Source organism: Buteo buteo, chromosome 12, assembly GCF_964188355.1.
Source record: "Buteo buteo chromosome 12, bButBut1.hap1.1, whole genome shotgun sequence".
NCBI lineage: Eukaryota > Metazoa > Chordata > Aves > Accipitriformes > Accipitridae > Buteo > Buteo buteo.
The window spans coordinates 19,676,488-19,692,278 of record NC_134182.1 but is presented as its reverse complement, the minus strand read 5'-3'; the positions used below and the strand labels follow the sequence as shown (position 1 = coordinate 19,692,278).

The following is a 15,791-nucleotide window of genomic DNA, read 5'->3' as shown; positions in this document are numbered from 1 at the left end:
CTGCAGGAAGCAATATGCCTATGAAGGGATTTAGTTCCAGGGACATTACTGGCAAGAAGGACATCAAGTTTTCTGTAGTGAGTATTTTGCTAGTGAAAGCTTGACAATCTGAACAGTACTTCATAAAAAGTTTGTGAATTGTTGGCTGAAAACATTTTCTGGTCATTTTGCATATTCTTCACTTCTAGTCACACTGCACAGTTTGGAGGTTGCACATGCAGGAATAGAGGCTGCCTGTAACTTCTGTGACTCCTTTGGTTGAAATCTAGACATACAAAGGATTAACTATATTCAGTCATAGTTACTCACATGACAAGAGAGGCCAGGACAGCTGTAATGACAACACTTAATAAAGAGTGAAAGAGATTTCATTTTCATTTTTTTCCCTCACAAGATGACTGTGCTCCGCTCCCAACAGCATTGTAGAAACACAGTTATATGCAGCACACTGAAATAATGACATGTGCAAGGTTGATTTCCACCGTAACCGTAAGCCAAAGCTTTTTAAAACCCCCACTTCTGGGGAGGGGTTAGAGGGAACCAGAATCGGTGCTTTATGTTAGCCAAAAAGCCCTCAAAAACCAGACAACTCCCCTATTCTTTACTTTGCATTCAGATCTGTCACTCTGCTTGATATCAAACAACAGATTGTGTCCTGTACAAGCATTGCCAACCAGAGCTCAATTTGAGCATTAAGACCTGGTAGATAGGAGCACAACACATTGCTCCTCAGTGAGTTTAAGATTTCTAGGACCTCCTTAGGGACAGTCCTAAAAATTAAGTAGGTCAGGAGAACAGACCCATTATTTGCTACTTAAATTCACTGTAGGGCTATCAACATCTTCTGAAGTGATGGCTGAACAGGTGGATTTATTTCAGAGTTGCTGACAGCCAGTGCTCTTTTTATGACACCTTTATAATATAACTTGGCATTAGAGACTGCTTTAAAGTACTTAAGGAAAAAGCAAAGAGGAAAATATATATGTTTACTTTTCCACCCTTCTTCACTTTGTTTCCTGCCATCATAGTGGAACTGCACCTGTGGCAATCAGGTGAAAAAAGAGGGCTATTCATCAAGCTGTAAATTGATGTTATTTTTCTCTGAAACTAAGCCAAGTCCAACTGTTGTTTCTAAGCGTGAGGGAAAAGAGCAAGTGCTGCAATGTTTACATGGTAAAATTTCCCCCGTGAATTTGGTGCATTGGCATGTGATTAGCCAGTTGCCTGGTAGAAAACCAAAACAACCAATCAAAAACCCATTTAAAACAAGGCTGTTGTGTTACAGCTTTTTCTAGTTGTCTCAGCCAATACGTCACTGCTTAAAGTTGCAGTACTTACTTGAGACTGAAGTACCCTCCACCTTTCTGCAAACATAGTATAACTAATGTGCAGCATTACCGGTACTGTAATGCTGGCTCCTCTCCTTCACCCTCCCCTCCTGCCACTCCAGATAAAGCTGTGTTACTGCTCTAACCCACTGTATCCACCAGCATTTGGGGCTTCTGCATTTAAACAGAGCTCTGTGCATTGCATTTGGGATGTGACCTCCTACCCTGAATTCCCTCCACACACTTTTCTTTGTGCAGCATCAAAATGTAATAGAATTTGGAGGCTGAGGAAATATACTGTAGGTATTAGGAAATAAAGAAAACTCATGCTACCCTCCCCACACACCCATATTTCACATTATTGCCTATAAGCCAAGATAAGACTTAGAATCATAGAATAGTTTGAGTTGGAAGGGACCATTAAAGGTCATCTAGTCCAACCCCCTTGCAATAAGCAGGGACATCTTCAGCTAGGTCAGGTTGCTCAGAGCCCCATCCAACCTGACCTTCAATGTTTCCAGGGATGGGGCATCCACCACGTCTCTGGGTAACCTGTTCCAATTTGTATTTTCTAGAGTCAGCCCATAGGCACCTTACAAGTGATCCTACTAAGTAAAACAAAACAAAAAAAAGACTTAATGTCTTTTGTAAATCCATCAATGCAAAAAAGAATATGACAGCTGCCTACATGGACTTGAAGAGTAAGGGTAAGAGAACTTGTAATAAGAGGTCCAACAAAGAAGTGAAGAGAAAAAGATTAATAAGAGATGTCATTAAAACTCTAAAATGAAATTATGAATTATGGAAATCTTCTCAGGAAAAGGAAAGAGATCTGTCATACGTAAGAAGGAAAAATAGTTTTTCACTGACTAGAGGGAAACTGTCTTGCTCTAACAAGGGGTGGAGAAGATGCCTTATTGGTAACACATTTTTCAGCTTCTGCTTCTGTGGTTCCACTGCCCAGCTACTGGAAAAAATTTTGAACACGAGGGATCCCACAAAGCATATGTTATGTTCATACCCGTGCACAGCCAAGTAGATTAAGGATTAAAACCTTTCTTAACTCTTTATAAATCAGTGTACTAAGATTTCTGCCATGATTTTTTAAAGTTATTTCTATTATTAAGACTAAGCTGATAGGAGAAACAGATGAGTTTTGACCTTTAACACTAAAAGGCTTTTTCAGAAGTGCATGAACTTTGATTCTTTATTGTTGCTCTTTCATTTTATGCTCAGTCTTCCTTTGCTTTTTAGCTCATAATTCTGACCAATGGTTTCAGGACTTTTTTATTTTAAGAAATGTCCATTCTTGAAATCCCTGGGAATCCTTTAAACTTTGATTTCTCTGAATACCTAAACATTCACTCTCAGCAGGGTATATGTCCTGGTTTCAGCTGGGATAGAGTTAACTGTCTTCCTAGTAGCTGGTACAGTGCTATGTTTTGAGTTCAGTATGTGAAGAATGTTGATAACACTGATGTTTTCAGTTGTTGCTCAGTAGTGTTTAGACTAAAGTCAAGGATTTTTCAGCTTCTCATACCCAGCCAGCGAGAAAGCTGGAGGGGCACAAGAAGTCGGCACAGGACACAACCAGGGCACTTGACCCAAACTAGCCAACAGGGTATTCCATACCATGTGACGTCCCATCCAGTATAAGAACTGGGAAGTGGGGGCGGGGAATCGCAGCTCGGGGACTAGCTGGGTGTTGGTCGGCAGGTGGTGAGCAATTGCACTGTGCATTATTTGTACATTCCAATCCTTTTATCATTACTGTTGTAATTTTATTAGTGTTATTACTATCATTATTAGTTTCTTCTTTTCTGTTCTATTAAACCGTTCTTATCTCAACCCACGAGTTTTACTTCTTTTTCCTGATTTTCTCCCCCATCCCACTGGGTGGGGGGGTGTGAGTGAGCAGCTGCATGGTGCTTAGTTGCAGGCTGGGGTTAAACCACAACAGTATAGAAGATCTAAGTTCCCTAATTCAAACAGGAAGGACCAATCTAAAACAAGGGAATGTTAGCTGCACACTTCTGATGCAGTAAAACAACCCTTTAAATTTTAATACAAACTTTGAAGTGTGCACTTCATATAAAGTTAAAAGTTTTTTAAAACAAAAAAATCCACCAAACTAACCAAAGACAAGAACAAGACTTTTTTTTCATGGCAGGTGAAAAGAAACAGGTGAGAAAGGAATGTATTACAATATGTTAAGTGATCTCTACCAAACATCTCATTCAGTTTAGGTTTTCTAAATAAATTTTTTCTGTTCCCCGACAAAGGTGTGACATTTACCCCCTGTGCAGCAGAAGTCTCCTTCTGTCACTTGAGCAGTAATAGCTCAGACAAAGCAAATCTTTTTTACAGCCTACATCAACTTTAGCCACGGAAGGTGAATATTGCTTCTATATGTCATTACAACAAATGTTAATGATTATATTGCTCACTGGGGGTAGGAATGATGTCATAGATTCATAGAACAGTTTGGGTTGGGAGGGACCCTTAAAGATCATCTAGACCAAGCCCCTGCAATGAGCAGGGACATCTTCAGCTAGATCAGGTTGCTCAGAGCCCTGTCCAACCTGACCTTGAATGTTTCCAGGGATGGGGCATCTACTACCTCTCTGGGCAACCTGTTCCAGTGTTTCACCACCCTCACCGTAAAAAATATTCTGCTCTTCCACAGCACTTCTCCCAGTGTATTTCATCTGGGTAAAATGACACACACTCTCAAGTTCTCAATGGTTTGTAGTTTCATTCTGGAAAATATGACACAATGGTGGATGCCACCAAGACACAAAATATGGCATGCTCTAATATGAGCTCATCATAACTCTCATGAGATTTGGATCTCTTCTCTTCTTTGCTATTCATCTGCCCAGGGTGTTCATTGGTTGTTTTGCATCATTCTTTCTCCTCCCAGACCTATCCTGCATTGGGTAACTAGGCTGAAAACTCTGGAGCATTGGCTCTCTTTCTGCATGCAAACCAGAACACAGGCAATAGACCTTCAGCTGCAATTGGGAGCTCTCAGTGCTGCTCATAAGTAGTACAGATTCAATTACACAGACCAGACACTTGTTCTAATCTCAGTTACCCACCTATGCAGATGCAAAATTACTCAAAAGAAAACCTCCGGTATGAGCCTGATAAAGTACAACAAATACTCTGTCCAACAATTACTTTGGAAAGGGTCAGTTGCCTGTGCAGATACTTCTGGGCCTAACTGTTTTCTTCCTTACGCTACTGATTTTTTCCTTGTGAAAAAAAAAATCCTTCTGATATTATTTTCTTGTTTTTCTAACAAGCTTGTTTTGAAGCATCTCAGTACCAAATCCTTACAAGCAAACTGAATACACAGAATAATCCAAGGTTTATGCAAAGGCAGCCAATGACAGTAGTAGCTAAACCTCACTCCATCAAAGGAAATATATCAAGGACATTCTCTTCTCATGTCATTACTAAAAATTACAAGACATAGCCAAGAAAACAAGCTATGCTACAGAGACTGACTTGCAGCAGTCTGAGGGTGAAACACTTTTCTGGCTTATCCTGCTCCTGGCTTTAAATATCTGGTACCAACACAAACAAATTGTATCTTTTCTCCCTGCTAATTGTGAAGCATCTGACTGATTGCTTATGACTGACAAGTGTCTGATAACAGGAAATGGCAGCACGGTGGGAGTTCAATGGGTTAAGAATGAGACAGGAAAACCAATGATGTGATTCTTCATTTAAATGTGTGTGCATACTGATTGAGGAATGTCAGCCTTACAGTTGTCAGAAGGGCTTGGATACAGGAATTGCTAAGCACCAACTTATTACTATCAGCGTTTGCACCACCGTAGCTGTTCTGAACTCTAGTCACAAACGAACTTCTCACTGGGTCAATGAAGCACAGAGAAGCACCCCAGTGAGTCTGTTCCTCAGCTGCCTGAAATCACTTTTTCACCACGGTAATGCAGCTGCACAGTTATTCTCAGGGAGCCCCATACACAGCAGAGATGTTCTTTGGAAAGCCCTGTCAGCTCTGCTGGCTCTGTTTGAGCCTCCACAACTAGGGACTAAGCAGGAGACACTCTTGAGGCAAGCTGAGGATGAGAATGCACATGGCTGGGGTGATCCCATGGGTTGGTGTTTCTGGTATCACAGGGACAGTTTAACCCCTGAGGGGACCAAATCAGCTCTCAGCAGCCTCAGATCTAGAGATGCACAATGTGCTCCCCCCATACATTATGCTGCTGGAGATGGCATCAGAGACATGAACCAGGGGGCAACAGCAGGCTTTTTAGAAAGAACTCCAACAGATAAGGTCCCAAGTGAAAGGTTTGTTTGAAATAGTTGTCCCTTGGCTGGGGCTTATTGGGAATTGGTTCAATTTCAAGAAGAAAAGCAAACAAAGTCATGAAAAGAAGCTGATGAAAGTAACTGCTCTAACTTTGAAGCACCCATCATTGAACTGAAAACAAAAAAGTGAGATTGACTGAAAATCCAAAGTGAAGCAGAGCAGTCCACTCCCAGACCTAGCAGACAGAAGGGCAAAAGTAATCAAGTAGCCTGAAAGGTTGCCATTATTTTAGCAATATGATGTTAAAATGTCAATTCATTTTTCATAGTCCAAAATATTATTTATACAATAGATACAAATTTCTAACTTCCAATAAACAGTCCTGAAATGAATATTTTGTACTGAATCCTGCTCAAATTGCTCGAGCATATCATCGTATCAAAGTCATTAGGACTGTACAAGTGAATAATGGCAGTAGGAACTGGCCTTTTATTGGCAAGAGTTTGAAATGGCTGCCTTACTCAAGTGTGCCTATAAAACACTCTTGCCACACTATCATGTATTCCATTTACTTCCCATTTAAGAGAGAGGGGAAAAGGTTATTTTAGAAATACTTTAGAGAAATAAAATCTTCATTGCTACAATTTTTTTGTATCTCTTATGGCTGTGAAGTCAGTTGATTTAGTTATGTCCACAGTTCTGGGAGTGATATAAAGTCAGTACTTAAGCATTTTGTATACCTCTAAATATTACCTAAGCTAGACTGTCTACAAATCAGGGGCGGTGCAGTTTTAAGGTCATATAGCTCACAACTTGACACGAATTAAAAAAAAACACATGCTGGGTATATCACAGCCTCACAGTCCCTCTTTCTAGTGAAACACAGCAGGTGTTTCTGGCTCTGATGACTTGCAAGGCAACAAATCTAAACAACCTGGGATTGAATTGAAGCCTGTTACTGTAAATGAAAGATTTGAAAGATTGAGAAGGAAAATCTGCCAGGAGTAGGGAAGAACATAAACACACACACATATAGGTTTGGGATCTTTTGAAACCTATGTTAGGACCACAGATACTTTCTAAGCATTATTAATATGTAAGTATATTATTGCATATTTGGAACAGTATCTTCTTGCATTAAATTCAAAACATAAACTATTGTCCAGTTTATCTATTTAGTGAACAATGAAACAAATAAATACCTCTACCATACCAGCTAAAAACTTTCTTTTTATTCATTAAAGCAATACTGTGCATCACTGGGGAAGAAGTACTAGATTCCTTCTACCACTCCTGTCTTCAACCACTGTTGGCACACAGATGACCAAAAAAAAAAAAAAAAAAAATCACATTGCTCAGCTAGCTGAGCCACTATTGTTATGAGAAGTGAGCAAAATCCTAGTCTACTTTGTTCATCAACAAACCTGTCAGCTAAATGGTCATTGTGGTACCTCCTCTGGTAATGGCACAAGAGAAACAGAGGAATCCTGGTGAAAATTTCTAAGTCTGAAGTTGCAGCGCTGGCAGTTAGAAAAATAATTGTGTGACTTATAAACAGAACAAATTTCCTCAGGAAGTCACAAAGAGAAAAAATACGGAACCCCACGCTGCCATTTTGACAATTGCTTTCTTTTGTAACTGCACTTTAAAAGTGAAGCCAACATCATTTGGAATAGGGTATCTGCTTTCTCAGCCAACACCAGTCTGCTGAATAGCAGAATAACAAATATCTCTATGGTTATTTAATTATTTAGGGCATAATGTGCTATTTTATTTGACAATCTGTTTGCTTTGTGGATAAACTGTAATGCTGAGTAATTTTTCCTTATGAAGGAACAAGATTATCTGCTCACTAAATAGCCTCATTGGTCCAATAGCAACATCACACTACAAATAGAAATGATGCTATGAAAAGAATGGAGCAGAGATGCCAGAAAATACAATAGGGACAACTCAGTCACTGCAGTGAGTGAGAGGAAGGATAACTTTGGAGACTTGCAGCAGCAGTGCTGCCTGGATGGGCAGAGGGAGTCAGGCTGCCAGGGATGTACTGAGGTGAAGATCAGCCTTCCCTGTTTGGCTGGTCTGGTAAGTTGGCTTACAGACCCTCGGGTGACACTGTCTGAATTATGCTAGTGTCCCACAAGACCAAGATCAACAAACCTTACTATAATTTTCTGGGACTGCTGTACCAGTTGGTGGTTTGATCCAGGACCCCAAAAGGATATGGAAGCTTCATTTCCCATAACTTGTTTCCATCTGATATGCATCTTCAGATGGAAATGCTCTTTAGTTCATGGGGTAAGTTATATAAGTGAGGACAGCAGGCATCTCATGATGCTCTGATTTTGCAGGGCCTGCATTACACATGGTGGTAATAACAAGCTCTAAGCTATCAACAGTGCTTTCCATTTTAATGTGGCCGAATAGTTTCACAGAGCTCTGTCATCATCATCATCATTTTACAGATGAAAAAGCACAGAGAAGTATTTTGCTTGGGGCTGTATTAGAAACCAGTAACATATCTGAAACTAATACCTAGCTTTCCAAACTTTTAGTCTAATGCTCTAACTACTATTTTACCCTGGAGATAAGAACATGTATAAAAAGCTTTGCCATAACACAAGCAGCATAGTTTACATTGCCTATATAAGAAAGCAATAATAATAATAATAATAATAATAATAATAATGATAGGAGACAATTTTAATAATTGACAGTGGTGGGCAGCCAAAGATTTTCTCTGAACAGTGCTGTGTCAAATGGCAAACTGAATACCTCTGGAGCTAATGGATCTTTGAGGGTTAGACCTTGCATCCTGGCTCAGATGAAAGGTCCAGATGAGAACGCCATCTCACCCATTTTCTGTCTCTGACAGTGGCCAAAACAAAATGTTTAGGGAAGATCTGAGCAAGCATTTATCAAAATTTATCTAGAATATTCTCAGAAGCCCCCAAAATTTGCAGATGAGGGACTTTCTGAGACAAAAGATGTAGTTCGTGTTTAATAGCCCAATGGCAAGGAGTGCCACAGCTTACCTGAAAGCTGAAGGAGGACCTCCCTTAGTTTATTCTGAAAACAAAAAAACAGGTGGCAGTCAATGCTTCATAATACTTGTATAGGAAGAAACTTGAATAATATCCCATTCACCCTCTCTGTGAAATTCCTCATTTTCTAGGCTTCTGTCACCCAAGGTTAAATGCAGAGGATAGACACTGAAAATAGGTTTGGTCCATTCTGGCTGATGCTAGTGTTGGGAGAGGTCCACAGACAGTCTTGTGAAAGGAGGAACTCTGTCCCTCAGAGATTCAGCAAAATATCACAAGCCTCGTCCCCATATGCCTTGCTTGGGAATGTTACTACTTGGATTGGCTGACATAGTGTTTTTAAAGCAAATAACTCTTTGATATCTACAGTAGGATAAGAATAATTCAGCATCTCTGCCCATTTGACTTTTTGTCTTTTATGACTGCCAGCATAGCTTCTTTCTGGTGTCAATGTCAGTGTGGGCAGCAATTAATTAGAAACATGTGAACCCATCAATTCATTGGACACAGACTGACTGAGTACTACTGACTTTCAATGAAACAAAATTTGAAGTGGTGATCTACTGATACAGTGTTCTGTGACCTGTTGACAAGCCCCAAAGTGCAAGCATTTCTGTAGAGAACTCTTAAAAAAATGCATCTCTCTGCCCCAGTAAAAGCATACATGATCCCTTTGCCATTTTCATCAGATTTTTTTAGATCTTTAGATTTTCTTAAGGTGAAGGTGGGCAACTTAGTTTTAATAAGTGACTTTCAAAAAAGGGAGTCTGTTGGCCCTACAGGGTCTTTTGATTCCTTCAGCTATGTCTGTCACAACTGTGACACTGCAGTGCCATTCAGAAACAGCCATGCTCAGGCTCAAGAACAAAGATAACATAGTGTTTTGCATAAGCTAATGCACCTGGGTTTATAAGAGTATTTGGCCAAATAAAACACTGTGCTCACCCAGCAGGACTGTTTCCAGCCTGTGGTCAGAGTTAGTCTGATCACTTCTGTAGGGCGTTTCTTGGCACGGAGTGACAAGACGATCCTGAGGCCTTTCATCTGTCAATTTATGTACCACTGCCTAACTAAGCTCTCATCTAGACTAAAAGTAAAACTTGTTTTTCTGGAGCACATGGAGGTTTTCAATGCCTCAGTTTGCCTGTCTGCATTGAAGTGCCAAAATAATGCTATGTGGCATACTTTAGTATGGGAAAAATTTCTAAGTATATAATCCCGTTGGTTATAATTAGTAATATAATGCCTAATGATCATTAGTCAAAAGAGGTCTTGAACTACCTGATTTTCATCCAAAACCTGTTGATTAGTAATCCCCTGTAGCTGAGCCATAACACTCTACTGAAACACTGAAGAGAAACTTGACCTGAATGTAATCATTTGATTAGCATTCACCCAAGCAAAACATTCTCTTTTGTAGAAAGCAAGCATATTTCTACCTTTTTCTAGCTTTTGACAAGAGGCAGGTGTATTAAGCATAGGAAATGTATACAGTACAGACTGTTTTTCGACCAAGCACACAGAAAAATAAATTCTGCTTTGACAACAGTGACACTTCCTAATACACCAGTAAGGTATCACTGAGCTGTCATCAGCTATGTTCTCAGATGGGAGAGAGATGATGAATGCATAGAAACACAGAAAAATAGAGGAAGAGATGAAAAACACTTAAAAAAATAATTACAGATATGTTATCTAAAATTAGTCACAGGATTATTGTTGTTGTGATGTTGGATTTTGTCAGCGATAAGCAAGCAGATGGCAAGCTTAAATTGTGTCATTTCTTCAAGAAAACATAGATCAACATAACAGCTACCAAAATGTTAATTTTGCTCCTGTGCCTTCTCTACTAAAACCCTGGGAACCTCTTAGTGTGCATTGCAGCTACTCAGGCGTGCCTAAATTAGTCAGTAGCAGCTACTATCAGTAACTACTGATGCATGTAAACCCCTGGAAGCTGATGCACATTTCAGAAGAAGTGGGATCAACACACACATATAGAGGGCATTGGACAGTGAAATAACATATGCCAAGAGTAGAGAAATTTCCTTTCAATTTAAATACACTGAAATGTTACTCTCTGCTCCAGATCACATTGACTGCCTCGCTTTGATGGGGCTTGCTGTGACTGTGTTGACCCCTGTGCTGAGTTGTACTGAACAAGATGCATCTCATTTTTTGCTTCTTTCAACAACTCTCTTTCCTGCCCAGCCTTAGAGTACTTTGCCTTGGTCTCTTCGGTACCTACTTTTAGCCATTTGTTTATGCCATACAGCATAATATTACTATTCCCATCTCCCAGTTGATTATTGCTTTTCACTCCTGATATATTAATGAATTTTCTCTCTCTGTTGGGAATACTTGGAGAAAGTAAAAGCATAGTTGGAGGTTGGGTGAAAATTCTAACCTTCTGCCACCTACCCCAGGCTCTCAACGTTTTCAGATCTATTCTTAACATCTTTTAAGCTCTTCAAATAAATCTCTGAATCCATGAAGCAAGGCTAAAAATGTACGTGGCAATTCAACATCCAAGGAACTACCACTACAGACAGTAGCTACTTCTATCTGTATAATTTTTGTTTGTTTCTTCTGCACCTTCCTATCTGATGAGTTATCAGGGAATTTCTTACTCTTAATCTTCTTCCTCAGTTGATGTTCATGAGGGAGCACAACCCCTGAAGCTGCCCTGCTAGGAACAGATATGCTGTGCTGTCACCAGATTACAGGACAGGAGGTTTCTTGTTTGGCAGTGCTAAGTCCCCTCCAGCTACAAAAGGAGGTGACAGCAAGAACTAGGAAGAGAAGGAAGATTAATGGTGTGTGTAACACAGTAGAAATAAGAAGTTATCATACTCTGCAGAAAGGAGTTTTCCAGAAGAAATGGCTTGAGAGCAGCAGATGTAGGAGCCCGTAACATCTGTAACTAGTCATTTAGCCAGTTTATGCAACTGCATGATAAACTTCATGCAGTCCCGTGATAACAGTTATCTTTGGACTCAAATGCTACACAAAGCAGGGGGATCATGACCAATGTCTGGCAGGCACAGGGTCCTTGTTACCAAGCAACACAACTTCTTTTGCAGAGCCAGATTTCTACTTTAATTCATTTCCATTTGTTTTCTACAATTTATACATTAGCAATTGAAAGGAACAGGTACATTTAGAGTAAGATGAATTAATAGAATAACCTGAGTGATTTTCAGAAATTCAAAGGTGATCTTTGATGTGTAAGAAAATAAGTGACTGTGGTGACCGGAGACCTTCTGCCTGCAACCACTAACTTCAGAAGAACCGGGACAAGACAAGTTGAGACAGGAAAATGTATTGGACTTTTGAAACCAGTGGAGAATAGACTACTGAGAGTTCATAGAAGAACACCTAGAACTTCTTTTGACAAATTATCAATTGCAGATTGTTTTGGAAATCGTATATATATATATAGAAGGCATTTTTGAGTAATCTTTTGCCATTCACTGCGGCGGTGGCCCAACTCTGAGTTGTTAATAAAACAAACCTAGAGAAACCCATGACTAAAATTCTGTAACAGTACAATAAATATCAATGAAACATCTGTTAACTCTCTAATGTTCATTAAACATTCAGATCAGTGCTAATTGACACAAACAGAGAAACTAATATATAAATCACCCATAAAATTAACTCTTTCACAGATAAAACCTTTCAGTGAGAACTTTAGGCTAATATTTAGTTCACTAGCTCTTGTGGACTATGTGGATGCTTTCCAGAGTTTTAATGTCCAAAGAGCATCCTGCCCTTTGCTCACAGAGATATACCCATAACATGGAGACAGGGAGATTAGAAAGGGAGGTCTGACGGCAAATGCAATGAAGAAGCTACTATATGTAAAAAAACAATCACTACATTATACCCTTTGCTAATGGGAAAACAACTTTATCAATGGGATTTGCCATGATGCAATCTCCTTACAGAAGAGCTACTAATTAAGTGGACAACTGCATTATGAATTACTTACCTTTCCCAGTAACTTTCTGTGAAAGAGCACAAGCTTCAGAAGGACTGTGGGTGGTTGCCTGATTTTGAAGAGTTAAGTACTGTTCTGGACATCTGTGACAATGAGTTTTTAGGCGATGTTCAGCAAGTTTCCTAACAAAGATTTGCATGAGTGCTCACAGTGGTTTTAACATTTTTTGATCATTCAGCATGACATTTGGTGATTCAGCTTCTAGAACTGTTGACATCTGTCTACAACTGAAAACAACAGAACTGTGCCCTGAGACAACAAGTTTATATAAAAGTTTATATAAAATGGTAAGGTGACACACTGAAAGCAAAGTGTCCCAAAAGTTAAGATGCCTGTAACAACTTTAATTGTCATTGCCATAACTCAGGTCTTAAAGTATAAAAGGAGAATAATGGAGAATGGCAATGTGGGTTGGATTTGGGGCAAATAGTCATGCCACCTAGGGGTATCCGGAGGGTCCAGTTCAGTCCTTTTCTATACTATTCATCTCCTACTTCTCTCTTTGGCAAAAATCTAGTGATATATCATGTAAGATGGAAGACAATAGACTTCTAGAAGGGAAAGAAAAGTGTGGATAAGTCCATCTTTACTGTGCTATATGAATAGCTGGTGAAGATATAGCCATGACATTTGAGAGATCAGGAAATATACTTGGAACACCTTTTCAGCTCTGAACACAAACCTGATGTCCAGAGTGTGAAGAGACACTCCTTAATAGCCATGAACCAAAACAGAAAGACAAGAGAAACCACAGAGTGAAGTAACCTGCCAGGAAGAACAATTTCCCCAATGTGGCATGGAGATAATAATAAGTTTTGGTTTTGTGCAGGAGACAATGTCTGAAGATTTCAATGGATGGAAATGGATCAGTCTTTTTTCTATAGGTGTTGTCCTGGTTTTGGCTGGGATAGAGTTAATTCTCTTCCTAGTAGCTGGTATAGTGTTGTGTTTTGGATTTAGTATGAAAATAACATTGATAACACACTGATGTTTTCAGTTGTTGCTAAGTAGTGTTTATAGCAAGCCAAGGACTTTTCAGCTTCTCATGCCCAGCCAGCGAGAAAGCTGGAGGGGCACAAGAAGTTGGGAGGGGACACAGCCAGGACAGCTGACCCAAACTGGCCAAAGGGATATTCCATACCATGTGATGTCATGCCTAGTATACAAACTGGGGGGAAGACCAGCCAAGGGCTGCTGCTTGGGTGAGCAATTGCATTGTGCATCACTGGGTTTGCATATTCTAATTCTTTTATCATTTCCATATTATGATTATTATTATCTTCTTTATCTGTCCTATTAAACTGTCTTCATCTCAACCCAGAAGTTTTACTTTTTTTTCGCTTCTCTCCCCCATCTCACTGGGTGGGAGGAGTGAGTGAGTGGCTGCATGGTGCTAAGTTGCTGGCTGGGGTTAAACCACGACAGGTGTAAATGTCATCTCTAAGGTTTGAAATATCCAGAGCCCATGAAAATTTTACTGTTGATTTCAAAGTGCCCAGCAGTTTTCCCCTCATTCCTGACTTTGGAAAAAGATGTTTGAAAATTTGAAAAAACCCACCTGAGAATGTGAAAATGTTTGTTAATAATGGCCAAACACAGTATATAACTTCGCATATGTACTTAGGGGAATTATTGCACTTGTGTCCTTTACACTTGCTCTCAGCAAACCTTCTTGAAAATGAACTCTCAGGACAAAAGCTTTTTCTTTGAGTTAGTTACTTATCAACTCAGCACCTCCTTCAGTTTTTCTTGTTTCTGATGATATCTTTGATTAAATCCCTAGGTTAATTTTTAGGAATGACCCAGCAAACCTGGTAACCATAATCCTTTAGTAGTTCAATATGTTTATGAGGGTTGAAGGATGTTAAATGTGGCAGTTTAAATGCTGAGTAATCAGTTCATTAGGAATTTGCTCAATGTTTGCTGTCTGCAGCCAAAGCACACAAAATCGGACTCAAACAATTCACCAGACAGTTTAACGTATGAACAAGATAAACTCCTCAAACATTGGTTGACAAACCCTTGGATTCTGTTAGCAGAGATAAGTGCATATTCACACCCACACCCATGGATAACTTACCCACTTCCAGCATAAAGCTGCTGCAATACAACTGCATTTAGCAGCCAGGCAGGTATGCACAAATCCACCTCCAAGATCCTGACCCAGGACTGTCTCAGCCAGCAAAGCCAGGCTTTAGGAGGTTGAGAAGGAATCTGGGGAGCTCCATCACAGCCATGGAAATCTTTCTATTGATTGCTATGGGGACTGCACCACACCTGTATGGTGGACCTGCAACACTGAAATACTCAACCCACAGCTCTATGGCGGCCTGTCTGTCTGGAAGAACTATATCTCCCATTGCAGCAAAAACCTGTTGCCTTCTTGAAGCTATCTCAGCCTTTTGAAATCAAACTTTATTTTATACTGTCCCATTCTTCCCTTCTACTCTAGCCTGATGAATATCCATCCTGCAGCCTGAATGTTGTTAGTTGTTTTGGGTTTTTTTTCCCCCATACATATAATTCCTCTCTTTGACCCTTATCTCACTCTCTACAGCAAACCTTATCTCTGCTAATGATACAAAACAGCCACAACTATCAATAATTTAACAAAGCCCAGAAATAAATGACCCAAATTTCACCCAAGTCCCCATGTTAATATTTTTCTCTGAGTTTATACCTTCAGACATTTCTAACCCGTGAAACACATGGAATAAAGCAATTTAGGGGGAGTTCAAATCTCCAGTTACCTATCTGATTTGATAGTCTACAGGTGCACCATGCAGCCCCAATATGATAAATGCCCTTGCCTAGACAGCAAGAGAAATTTGCTCAGATCAGTTGCAGTGTGAAAAAAAATGGCCAAAAAAGGCTGAACCACCCCAGACTCCATAGTTTCCTGAGCATCTACCCCTTTCTTTCAGTAAAGGAAGATGTCTCTGTCACAGTAGAGAGTTAAAGACTTTTTCTATCCATGCCTAAGATGCCTGTGAGGATAACGCTGAAGAAGGACCTCCTCCTCCAGCAGTCCATTAGCATTCACTCAGTTCCTTGCTAGTGTCCTATTAAATGCAGAGTTCGTTTAGACTTAGAAGCAACTCATGAAGCCCCAAATATTTCACTGA

At 39.8% G+C, this 15,791-nt stretch overlaps 1 protein-coding gene across 1 annotated transcript in view; it reads right to left on the bottom strand.

The window, feature by feature from the left end:
- Positions 1-8,681, bottom strand: part of LRFN2 (leucine rich repeat and fibronectin type III domain containing 2) — a 77,372-nt gene extending 68,691 nt beyond the window's left edge. The window contains exon 1 of the mRNA XM_075042930.1: positions 8,655-8,681. The gene's annotated coding sequence lies outside the window, so the exon portion shown is untranslated. The remainder of the gene's footprint in view (positions 1-8,654) is intronic.
- Positions 8,682-15,791: the final 7,110 nt, after the last annotated feature.